This window comes from Procambarus clarkii, chromosome 1, assembly GCF_040958095.1.
Source record: "Procambarus clarkii isolate CNS0578487 chromosome 1, FALCON_Pclarkii_2.0, whole genome shotgun sequence".
In the NCBI taxonomy this organism is placed as follows: Eukaryota; Metazoa; Arthropoda; class Malacostraca; order Decapoda; family Cambaridae; genus Procambarus; species Procambarus clarkii.
In genome coordinates this window covers 16,377,120-16,387,758 of record NC_091150.1, presented here as the reverse complement: position 1 = coordinate 16,387,758, position 10,639 = coordinate 16,377,120, and the positions used below count along the sequence as shown (strand labels likewise).

The window sequence follows — 10,639 nt, the reverse complement described above, 5'->3', positions numbered from 1 at the left end:
TGCACCTTATCCATCTTTGTCCTGTGAGTCTTCCCAAGAGAGAGAATATACACCTGCGGTCACACAGTTTATTTCAGCAAGGGTGTACAAATCCACTCTTGGACAGGGTGTGGGTGTGTCAGTTCACTCTCCCGGACACAGGCCCCCAATTTATTATATACTGTGGGTTGGTTGGTGTTGTCGTCGTCGATCCTTCTCTATGGACAACCCAACCCACAACTCGGCAGAGTGCTTATACTAGGAGATCACCCTTGGCGCTTCTGGCTCTTGGAGAGGGGCTCAACGTCACACGCTTAGGGGATGCGGCTCCAACACTTAGCCTCGTTGTCACGTGCACACACCCACTCGAGCCGCTGTGACTCCCCACTCTCTCCTTAGGTGATATGATCTCCTCGGTCCCCCTTTGACTTATTAATATTACCTTCTACCCTGTCCACAGCAGTGGTTCATGGTTCTTTCTCTCTCTCTCTCTCCTTCTTTACTACCTCCTGGGAAGCCTCACTAGGACAAGGGCAAACACCAGCAAATTGTGACACATTTACTGAAGAAAGCACATACACGATACATACACACATATAATAATAATGAATCCTATACTCTATAATATCACAATCAGGTTGCACTCCAATACCATCAGAACTCTATTATCAGCTTATCAAGTGGTATCCTACCTCCTGGTTCACCACCTGATACTATTAACTTCCTCAAGTTGGTCAAGCCTACACACTGTTACACCATCAGCAAGATAACATATATATATAGAAAACCAGCATTTGAATGCAATAACATATACCAGTATAAATGTTCATTGATACTTCAGTATAAAAAAACTCCTTGACGCAAGAATGTCAACAGTCACTCACCTCTCACTGCGTCTTGCACGCTAATGACAACCAAACACTATCAACTCCCTACTAGTAATCCACCAGAACTTCCCCTTCCACCTCTGGAAGTTCACTACCCTATTTCTTTAGGTTCTTCCGGGCTTCACTACCAGGATCCTCTGCAGCTCCTCCAGGCTGCTATCATGAAGTTTCCTTGAGCAACTACGGTGCTTCACCCTTCTGCTAGGGTCCTCCACAGCTCTCTTGGCTGCTACACCATGAAGTTTCCCCGAGCAAGTATGGTGCTTCTCCACCTCTACAGAAGCACGTGACACTCCTCTTCACTGCTGCTTCTCCTCACAGCTCGAGGTCCTCTGCTCCACTACCTTGGAGTCTCATCAGCTACTTCATCTGCTGGCTTCGAAGTTCTCAGCAACTTCTTCCCCAAAAGACAAACCTGCAACCCATCGACACTCCAATAAAATGTTCCCCTTTAACACATAAACAAAAATAACCACACAATATGCTTGCCTCAAACCTCTATCTGTCCTCTACATACAGTGAGAGTGGACTCCCCCGTTTTGGGCGGGTCCATACTCCACCTCGCCTGGCGGCGGCGTCCTCACTCGCTGGGAGGGTCTTCCTCCATCCGGAGCCGGCTCCCTCAGTCGTCCGCCAGCGCTCAGAGAGGACGGACGTCGCTCCGTGTTCCTCCCTCTTCACTCTCCTATTTCAGGCCTTCTGCCTTATTAAAACATGTCTAACTTATAAATAAACATCGCTACTGTCGCTGGGCACACGACCAACTACAATGCAATCACTATGAACTGGCGTATATCGTGCTTACCACAGATTAACTGGTCGAGGGCGCTTTTCCTCTGACGGCGCCTGGTCAGGGCGCTCCACACAGCCCACAATAATGCCTCCGGGCGGCTTAATATTCACTAATTATCGTCCACGACTTGAGACCACACGTCCCCAGCTCGATTCCACAGCTGGCACGTCTGCACACTTCTCTTCTCTTAGAGATATATCACTAGGGGTTCCCTTCTGACGGGAGCTCAACGAAGCGCGGCTTCCCCCTGCGATGTCTGGCACTCAAGTGAGGTCAAGGTCCTCCAGAAGCGAGCCTCAAGCCTCCAGCAAAATGTCCACATCTCCTAGCCAGTCATTTATCTATTTTCTTCTGCATTGCCCATAATCTCAAACTGTTACACATATCCAACCAACTATTTTACATATGCGTTATCACCTCAATACTTGCTAGACCTTCTAGTTAGGTCAGGCTTGCTGAATAACTCTCAAGAAGGGAGACTCGTTTCTCCTGCAGGCTGAGATCATAACACTCCTGACACTTTTGGGTAACATAGTCCATCATACCCTGTACAGACTTGTCTCTGAGGTCTGTGTCCCAAGGTATTTCACTTAGGAAACTTCTCATCTGTTCATAATTTCCCTTTCGGTATGCCAGCCTTTTGATTCCTAGTTCTTTTTGGGGGGAGATAAGTCCTAGCTCTACCAGGTACTCAAAGTTCAATACACTGTGGTCACTCATTCCCAAGAGCGCTTCCATCTTAACTTCCCTTATATCCCATTCATTTAGGGTAAATATCAAATCAAGCATTGCTGGTTCATCTTATCCTCTCATTCTTGTTGGTTCTTTGGTGTGCTGGCTTAGAAAGTTTCTTGTTGCCACGTCCAGCAGCTTAGCTCTCCATGTTTCTGGTCCTCCATGCGGGTCTCTGTTCTTCCAATCTATCTTCCCATGGTTGAAGTTTCCCATAATTAGTAGTCCAGATCCATTCCTGCTAGCAACAGAAGCTGCTCTTTCTATTATGTTAATGGTGGCCATGTTGTTTCTATCATATTCCTGTCTAGGTCTTCTGTCATTTGGTGGTGGATTATATATGACTGCGACTATAATTTTTTTCCCTTCATTTGTTACAGTACCTGCTATGTAGTCACTGAAACCTTCGCAGCCCTGAATATCCATCTCCTCAAAATCCCAGCCTTGTCTTACCAGCAGAGCTACACCACCCCCACCTCTTCCTTCCCTCTCTTTCCTCATAACATAATAGTCCTGTGGGAACACTGCATTTGTTATCGTTTTCGTGATCTTTGTTTCTGTGAGGGCTATTATGTCTGGGTTTTCCTCTAGTACCAGTTCTCCAAGCTCATTTGCTTTATTTGTAATTCCATCTATGTTTGTGTACATCGCTTTGAGGCTCACTTTCTTCTGTCCCTTCTCAAATCGCCTCCTTGGTGACTGTTCTGCTGGTGGGGGAGGCTGTTCCATGGGTGTGAGGATCTGTGAGGTGGATAACAGGGTCTCAGAGGATACTGGGATGAGGGGCGGGGGATCCAGTGAAGGGGGAGGGACAGGGAGGGTATGGGGTGAAAGGGGAGGGAGGACGGGAAGGAAAGAGGGGGAGGGAGGACTCGGGAGGAGGGGAGGGGTAGAAGGGTGGGGATTGGGTGTGGGGGGAGGGAGATTTTGCTGAACATTTGAGTGGGGGCAGGGAGGGTTTGGGGTAGGGGGGTTTTCTATGCAGTGGAGGGAGGCGGGGTTGTCCTCCCTTCTGGTGTTACTGGGTAGCTGGTTGTGGGTTCCCCCCTCGCCTCTGGGGGTGTTGGGTTGGGAGCTGTGACTTCCTGGTTTTCCCCTCTCGCCCTGCGCCTCTTCCTTGCTTCTGCCGCCACGGCTCTCTCCTCCCTTGTCATGTCTCTCTGGAGGAATACATTTTTTAATTTTCCCACGTTTTTCAGGGAGCTCTTCCTTGATAGGATCTTCTCCTTTGTGTTCTCGTTTGCAAGCACTATCTTTATCATACGGTCTCGGTCTTTGTTGTACCGGCCTAGCCTGAAAACCTTCTCAATGCTATGCTCAGCCCCTTCCATGTCTAGTGCCTTTAGTACTTCATTCACTGCTGCTTTGTCCTTGTCACTCCACTCTGTCCTATTAGTTCCTTCCTGCTCCTTAATACCCACAGCAACCACTGATCTGTTCCTTTCCAGCAGTTGGCTAGTGGAGCGTGCCGCCTCCTGCGAGGTGGCTGCTTTCATGGCCACCTCCATCACTGCAGTCATTACTTCAGAGTTATTTTTTTTTAGTATTTCCGCAAATGTTGCTTTTATTGTGGCATTCTCATCCAGAAAACTATTACCACCTTCTCCCTGGGTGGTTTTCTGATTCTCAGCCTCGATACCATTTTTTTGAGGGCTCTAATCTCCTCCTTTGCTGCTGTCAGCTCTCTTTTCAGGTTGCTTATTTCGTTCTTCATTTCCTGCATCATTTCTTGCATCTCACTCTTGATGTCCTCCAGAAACTGGGCGAACATTTCCTTCATCTCGTCACCTTGGCTCTTTCCTGTTCCCCTGGGACCTCTGGCTGCCATGCTTGACCCTGTTGGGATGGGGGAGGGAGAGAGAGAGAGAGAGGAAGAGAGAGAGAAAGAGAGAGAGAGAAAGGGAGTGATAAATGGGTGGGTGGGGGGGATCCGACCCTTCCACTGAAGTGAGAAGAAAGTAGAAGGGGAGGGGGGGGGGAGAGAGGGAGGGAGAGAGAGAGAGAGGGAGAGAGAGAGGGAGGGAGAGAGAGAGAGAGAGAGAGAGAGAGAGAGAGAGAGAGAGAGAGAGAGAGAGAGAGAGAGAGAGAGAGAGAGAGAGAGAGAGAGAGAGAGAGAGAGAGAGAGAGAGAGAGAGAGAGAGCAGGAGAGAGAGAGAGAGAGCAGGAGAGAGAGAGCAGGAGAGAGATAGTGGGAGAGGGAGAGAGGGAGTGGGAGAGAGGGAGAGTGGGGAGGGGAAGAGTGTGTGTATGGGCGATGCGGGGGACTGGGGGTGGGGGGGGGAGATGGCGACTAAGTCAGGTCAGGTCCGATGGTAGGGTCAAGATGGGGGGGGGGATAGTAAGGTCCTATCCCAGATGCCTTTTCCCCGGACTGGACAATTGTGTGTGTGTGTGTGTGTGCACGCGCGTGTGTGTCTGTTTTAGCGTGTGCACACTTGTGTGCGTGTATGTGTCAAGATATCCCTTATGCGTTACCTCTGCCTAAATGAGCCACTCTGAGATTTTTAAATATATATGATATCCTGAACGAGAATTTGATAATCTTTTACCTCAATCTGTACACCTGATTAATTGACCAGAGAGGGGTACATACCACTCTGCCTCCCGCTCACACAACCAGATGAGCGATGTATGATGACGATGGTTGTGGGAACCGACCTGTGAGATTTATATTTGTTTAAGGTGGCGTTATAATTGTTTGGCCGAAAAAATTCGGCCAAACACGAAAAATTTATAAAAATACTACAACGTTCTGGCAACACCGTGGTGCAAACCGTTTAATGTTATGATAATAAATAACGTAATTAGAGCAAATTTTCCAGCCGCAATTGCCCGAAATCTGGTCCTCGCGGCTCGGGTGCGCCGTAGGGTGATGCGTCATACGTTGTAAGCGTCTAGTATTTCGCAATAGAGTGGAGAATATCTTGTTATGCATATACAAATTATAAACACACTCGCTGGCAACTGTCTTCTGTGAGAGGGAGGGGCTATAATCCGATTACTCTGGCTTAGTCACCCTCTCAGTGTCTGTGCCGGCGGTCGCATGCCTGACGCGCTCGCACAGATCGTATTTTCTTGCATATATTGCACAATGGATATAGTATCGGACAAGAAGAAGGCTCTAAAGGCAAGAGCTCTACGCGTTAGCCAAGTAAAGAAGGAGCGTAAAGCCACACTGAGGCAAAACAAGAGTTCCCTTGAGTGAAGAGAGAGGGCAGCCTCCCGCCCCCACAACACACTACCTCGCCTCACACCCAGGCACCCACACCTCCTGTGGCACCTGCCACACCTCTGTGGCACCTGCCACACCTCCTGCTGCACCTGCCACACCACCTGCGGCACCTGCCACACCACCTGCGGCACCTGCCACTCAAGATCTTAGACCTGCAACTCAAGACGTTCTCCCTCTTGATGTTGCAAGATGTTGCATATTTCAGACCAATTATATTAGGTTAGTATGTATTATGTTTTATATCTTGATACTATATCATAAATAATTGTAAATATAAAGCTGCTGTCTTTTTTTTTATTTTTTTTTATTTTTTTTTTTTATTTTTTTTTTTTAATAATTTTTTTTTTTTTTTTTTATCAGGCGATCTTCATGGAACTTACACACCTTACTGAAGGAATGCCAATCTACAAGGGTGGTAATTTTGATTGAAATTGGTAGTTCATCAACCTCAGCCAAAGGTGGCTGAACTTTGACCTTCATTTTTTACAGGTAACTAATTTGCAACTATATGGTTGAATAACTTTTTTATTTATTATTCAATTTACATGGAACTTGCACATTATATGTAGAGTCTGTGCCTCTAAAAACTCAAGTTATATATTTCCCCTAAGATCATTTATTGATTTTATATATATTTATAAACATCATTTTGTTGCATAATTTTTTGGGTGAACTTTGAAAATTTGTATTATTGCACTAAATAGGTTTGGGATAATAATGCCACTAGACAACCTTTATTATATAGTATTGTGATAGCTGAGTATCATAGAAATAATATCAGTTGATATTTGTATTTGTTATATCAACTTTAAAACATGTAAAAAAATGGTTAAAAAAAGTTTTTTTTTTTTTCTCCCTCTCTATTTAGGCTGCGATGCTGAAACTTGGACCACTTGCAGCGCTCTTCACGTGTAACACGTCAATAAATTTTCATTGCACTAGAACAACTTTTATGAACCCTAACTATCGCCCCCTTAATTTATATGAATTTATATTTACGTTAATTTATATACTTCGATAGCAATTTGTATAATGATAAGTGGACTGTATTTCTGCAATAATCTCAATCTCACAAATCGATCCTCTACACATTAGGGGGGGTTATTAAATTAATATATATGCAGCCAATCACACTCCAGAATTAACTACATACATTGAAGAGGTTCCTTATCTTATAGTACAGCAGGTTAGTCCACCAGGTATAACTAGGGTGTAGACAACAAATTATCCTCTTTGAGGTAGCTTCCATCCCCCAGTAACTGGTGCACAAAATCTTGCTTCCTCGTCTTGACCTGTCAAAAGGGCGCTAGCTGTAAAGCCAGATACCTATATATGACAAGCTATATCAGAGAAAATACTGTACATGGAACATTGAAGACCTGGCTTAATTACCTTTAGTTTGAGGCGATTTCGTGATCTAACCGGGCCACCCTATATCCTGACATTAATGGCCATAAATGAATGATAAACGGCTTTCGGATAGACACTTAACTTGAATTTGTAGACAGCGTGTTGACAATGGTACACCTTTGGTTTCCATAACACTACGTCCAAGTAAAATTAACAGGAGCCGCATTTGCTCCCGTGTGAGCCTCTGGTCTCAATATAAACAATGGCAATGTCTAACACTCCATTCTACTGACGCCTGGCCGACATTGTCCAGATATGATAGGAGCCAAATTTGCTCCACACGTTTCGGAGGTGACACAACAATGGCTCCCCTCCTTCCTCCTGACGCCTGGCTTACATTGTCCAGATGTCCAAAGGTGATAGAAGGGTCACATTTACTCTACTTTAATATTGATAATTAAGTTAATTTATATAAGATGTTTTTATGATGGTAAAGTCCAAAGACTAATGTATTTAAGAATAATTCCCACCATAATAGATGGTGAATTATAATAGTATGTGGTGATGATATCCCGTTTTCTTTAGACGGTAATTCTACTACAAGTTACGTTTTCTATGGGTAACTTGTTTATACAATACAGCTATTATCTGTATGATTATTAAATGGTGTCGGATTTTCCGACAATGGTTATCCGCCGTTGTCTCCCACTAGGTGATTCACTAAGTGCTGGTAGATTGATGAGGTCGTTCTTCTCTTTCAACACAAAGCTCTGGAGCCAGTCACTGTATCGTTATGTGACAGTTCACTAATTCACTGTACCACTGATCACAGTCACCACTCAACAGCACAATCAGGTAGCTCCACGGCGGGTCGTCCCACCCGGTCAGGTCACACACTTACATGCACCGGTGATGCCCTAGCTCCACTTTTGGTTTCTTCGCCAAATCTTCGCACTATCACTAGCGATATGACTATGCTATGTTGCACCCTGCAAGCTACACACTGCGAGAGGCCAAATACTATGATCTAGCCTCTATACTCCTTCAATGTCCCGAGAAATTGACGAATTTCCGCGGACCTCACTAATCGCGTGTGTCTCCTACCTCGTTGCGGCCTTCAAACAACGGCCTTCAAACACTCCACACACACAGGCCTGCGGCCTGTGTGTGTGTGTGTGTGTGTGTGTGTGTGTGAGTGTGTGTGTGTGCGTGTGTGTGTGTGTGTACTCACCTAATTGTGCTTGCGGGGGTTGAGCTTTGGCTCTTTGGTCCCGCCTCTCAACTGTCAATCAACTGGTGTACAGATTCCTGAGCCTACTTGGCTCTATCATATCTACATTTGAAACTGTGTATGGAGTCAGCCTCCACCACATCACTGCCTAATGCATTCCATTTATTAACTACTCTGACACTGAAAAAATTCTTTCTAATGTCTCTGTGGCTCATCTGGGTACTAAGTTTCCACCTGTGTCCCCTTGTTCGTGTCCCACCCGTGCTGAAGAGTTTGTCTTTGTCCACCCTGTCAATTCCCCTGAGAATTTTGTAGGTGGTTATCATGTCTTCCCTTACTCTTCTGTTTTCCAGGGATGTGAGGTTCAGCTCCTTTAGCCTTTCCTCGTAGCTCAATCCTCTCAGTTCCGGGACGAGCCTGGTGGCATACCGCTGAATCTTCTCTAACTTTGTCTTGTGTTTAACTAGGTATGGACTCCAGGCTGGAGCTGCATACTCCAGGTTTGATCTTACATAAGTGGTATACAGGGTTCTGAAAGATTCCTTACACAAGTGTCTGAAGGCAGTTCTTATGTTGGCCAGTCTAGCATATGCCGCTGATGATATTCTTTTGATGTGGGCCTCTGGGGACAGGTTCGGTGTGATATCAACCCCCAGATCCTTCTCTCTATTTGACTCTTGCAGGATTTCCCCTCCCAGATGATACCTTGTGTTCAGCCTCCTGCTCCCTTCGCATAATTTCATCACCTTACACTTTCCCGAGTTGAACTTTAGCAGCCATTTTCTAGACCATTCCTCCAGTTTATCCAGGTCATCCTGTAGTCTCTGTTTATCTTCATCCGTCTTGATTCTTCTCATAATTTTTGCATCATCAGCAAACATCGAGAGGAATGAGTCTATACCCTCTGGAAGATCGTTCACATATATTAGAAACAGGATGGGTCCAAGTACTGAGCCCTGTGGGACTCCGCTGGTGACATCTCGCCACTCTGATGTCTCCCCCCTCACCGTTACTCGCTGTTTCCTGTTGCTTAAGTACTCCCTTATCCACTGGAGCACCTTTCCTTTTACTCCTGCCTGTTGCTCCAACTTTTTTAACAGCCTTTTATGGGGTACTGTGTCAAAGGCTTTTTGGCAATCCAGGAAAATGCAGTCGGCCCACCCTTCTCTTTCCTGCCTAATTTTCGTTGCCTGGTCATAAAATTCTATTAAACCTGTGAGGCACGATTTACCATCTCTGAACCCATGTTGGTGGTGCGTTACAAAGTTATTTCCCTCCAGATGCTCTACGAGCCTTTTCCTCACAATCTTCTCCATCACCTTGCATGGTATACAAGTTAAGGAAACTGGCCTGTAATTCAGTGCCTCTTGCCTGTCACCCTTTTTGTATATTGGGACCACGTTAGCTGTCTTCCAACTTTCTGGTAAGTCTCCTGTTTCCAGTGACCTGTTATACACCATAGAGAGTGGCACACTTAGTGCTTCTGCACCTTCCTTTAGTATCCATGGTGAGATTCTATCAGGCCCAACAGCCTTTGTCACATCCAGCTCCAGCAGACACCTTTTGACCTCATCACTGGTGAGGTCAAATTCCTCCAAGGTTGCTTGGTTTGCCGCCTCCTCATTTAGTGCAGGGGCTTCTCCTTGTTCTATTGTGAAGACCTCCTGGAATCTCTTGTTAAGTTCTTCACACACCTCCTTGTCGTTCTCTGTGTATCTGTTCTCCCCTTTCCGCAGCTTCATCACTTGTTCCTTCACTGCTGTTTTCCTCCTGATGTGGCTGTGGAGCAGCTTTGGTTGGGTCTTGGCTTTACTCGCAATGTCATTTTCAAACTGTCTCTCTGCTTCCCTCCTCACTCTGATGTACACATTTCTGGCCCTCTGGTATCTCTCCCTGCTCTCTGGTGTTCTGTTATTTCTGTAGTTTCTCCATGTTCTTTTACTCAGTTGTTTCGCTACCTTACTTTCCTAGTTGAACCATGGGTTTTTCTGTTGTTTTTCGTTTTTCTCCTTTTGGACGGGGATAAACCTGTCTGCAGCTTCCTGGCACTTTTGGGTGACAAAATCCATCATGACCTGCACATTCTTGTCTCTAAGTTCTGTTTCCCATGGTATTCCCCTGAGGAAGTTCCTCATCTCGTCATATTTTCCTCTTCGGTAATTCAGTCTTTTCCCCTCCACTCCCATCCTTGGATAGGTTATCCCTACCTCCACCAAGTACTCAAAGGTCAGTACACTGTGGTCACTCATTCCTATGGGGGCTTCAACTTTGACTTCCCTTATTTCTGACTCATTCAGGGTGAATATCAAGTCGAGTCTAGCTGGTTCATCACTGCCTCTCACTCTTGTGGGTTCCTTGACATGCTGGCTCAGAAAGTTCCTTGTTGCCACTTCCAAGAGTTTAGCTCGCCATGGATCTGCACCACCATATGGGTC

General features: G+C 45.8%; 1 long non-coding RNA gene across 1 annotated transcript; it reads left to right on the top strand.

Moving 5' to 3' along the window:
- Positions 1–5,063: 5,063 nt before the first annotated feature.
- LOC123753953 (uncharacterized) lies at positions 5,064–6,570 on the top strand. The gene is made up of 3 exons (XR_011225240.1): positions 5,064–5,842; positions 5,984–6,112; positions 6,492–6,570. It is a non-coding gene; the product is annotated as an uncharacterized lncRNA (long non-coding RNA).
- Positions 6,571–10,639: the final 4,069 nt, after the last annotated feature.